Source organism: Solanum tuberosum, unplaced genomic scaffold (assembly GCF_000226075.1).
Source record: "Solanum tuberosum cultivar DM 1-3 516 R44 unplaced genomic scaffold, SolTub_3.0 scf00157, whole genome shotgun sequence".
Classification (NCBI taxonomy): Eukaryota; Viridiplantae; Streptophyta; class Magnoliopsida; order Solanales; family Solanaceae; genus Solanum; species Solanum tuberosum.
The window spans coordinates 90633-93104 of NW_006239084.1; positions in this window are offsets into that span (position 1 = coordinate 90633).

A 2472-nucleotide genomic window follows, 5' to 3' on the forward strand; every position below is an offset into this window, starting at 1 on the left:
GTCTTGATCGACTTGTAATAATAAACGTGATTATTTTTTATATACTACAAGTTAAGTAATCGCTTTCTTTCATTAATGTGTTACGGGTCGTGAATCGGCAAATATTTTAACATCACTGATTCACTTGTATTTGAAGTCTTTAACCAGTGAATTAAATATAGCGAGTACTAAACTTTATTTCAACGATTGACAAGTAAATAATTATTTTGGTCATTAACCTGATTGTCTTAACCAACGAATCATGCTTAAGTCTTGACATGTTTGATCTAATAAATGATCTGATCATATAGAGCATACAAAATTTTCAGAAAAAGAAATTGTACTTCGTCTCTTATCCTAGGAGGTGTTTTCACACAAGCAACATAGGTTGTCTCCTTCGCAATGTCCTCTATGTTCTTCTTCTTCCTTCTTCTCTTTTTCTCTCCTTCTCTCCTTTATGGTTTCCCTTTATTAATGGACAAAACAAACCCATGTATGAATAGGTATATGAGTCTTGATGGATTAGTTGTTAACTGTACAACATGAAGATTCTTTATATTGAAGTCTTGATCGAGTTAAGTAATTGTCATCTTTTATTAATGTGCTACAGGTCGTTAATCTACACAATGTTAACATCACTATTTACTTGACTTTGGAGTCTTTGAACAATTAACTAAAGATAGTGATCAACAAATAAGTCAATTTGAATGGCCATTTATGTCATGTCTAGTCAACAAGCAACTACTGGCTTTAAAAAAATCATGTCAACTAATCAGATTGTCGAAGAAAATAATTATAAAAGATTGACGAGAAAGAAAGCATGAGTGAAAAGCTAAGGATATCTCAAAGAAAAGATTCAAAATTATGAGAAAGAAATATAAATATGTGGCTTTGTAAATGGAGTTCTTCTCTAATTTTGTTCAGTTTGCTCATTTTCGTTATTCATGGTAATTGTGTCAACATATTGGCAGGAAACAAACTTTAACACTTGCGTCATACATTACCTATTATGTAGTTAATGTAGTTATCGTGAGAAGATGATGAACTGTAGGATAAACTACTGTAATGTAGTTATTAACTTTCTTTAATAAATGATGAACACATTAGATGGAGTGAAATTCAAATACGTGATAGCATATGTGAACTAAAGATCAAAGCTACTCAACTAACTAAATGTATGACAGCTTATGAACAATCTAGAAAAGAAACATATGTGATCATTTAAACGAGCAGCTTATTGCCTCAAAAGAGAAAGGTCTAAAACAAAAAAAAAACATAACAATTTTACCTTTCCAGCAACTGATATGTTGCTTCTTCCTTCAGCCTCTCTAACAAAAAGGGCTTCAACACTGGTAGAGTGTAACACAGGGAAAGTATTGAAAACCGTTTGAACTCAAAAGTACTATTTTCTACTTTCTTGAGTTGCCTCGGTCCCTTTTTCTTTGTTGCTTCATGTTGCAAGCACTCTTCTATTGATCATCAAATTTATGTATACTTTTTTTTCCAGTTAACAATATCTTGTACAGACTTGTCATGTACAATGTTAAGTTAAGTAGGATATTAAAATTTGAAACATTAAATTCTTTCCATCTTATTATCAAAAATTATATTAACATCAGTTATTGTCATTTGAAAGTATATTGCAATTCCTTAACTGAAAAAGTAGCCAAGGTCTACTAGAAATTGTGATCTTAGAGTTCAACTTAGTTGTGTGCATCTAATTGCAACAAGTTGTGTGCATATTATTATTCTTATTTCGTTTTTTTAAAAAATAATCTACTTTTTATGTTTTCTCTAAGGTTATGGCACCTAGTAAGAAATGGATGGAACTTGTTGACAATCGACTTGATGAAGTCTATTTAGTCGGTGTGCAAAAGTTTTTAGATTATGCCTTTCAAAGAACAGGAAAAGAACATGAAATACGATGTCCATGTGTCAAATGTTTCAATACAATTCTAGGAACTCGTAAAATAGTTGAGACACATTTGCTAGTGTATGGTATAATTCGAAACTATACTATCTGGTATCATCATGGAGAACGTTGGGTGAGCCATTGACTGAATATGAATCTGAAGATGAAGATGGTGATGCAGTAGAAGAATGTGAGAGTGAGGATGAAGTAGAAGAATTGTTGATAGATCTATATCCTAATCTTGACGGAGGAAGTACACACACAGATTGTGATGATTTACTTGAGGAGGAACCAAATGTTGAAGCAAATTTTTTTTACAGACTATTAAAGGATTTTGAGAAGCCGCTGTACAAAAATTCAAAAGCTTCAAAGCTTTCCTCTTTGATCAAATTGCTTCATATCAAAAGTATTGGTCGTTGGAGTAATGCGTCATTTACAATGTTATTGAAACTATTAAAAGATGAGTTGTTGCCTGATGACGCTGATTTGCCAAACTCATATTATGAGGCAAAAAAGATAATTCAAGAACTTGGGCTTTCTTATAATAAGATTGATGCTTGTACTAACGATTGCATGTTATA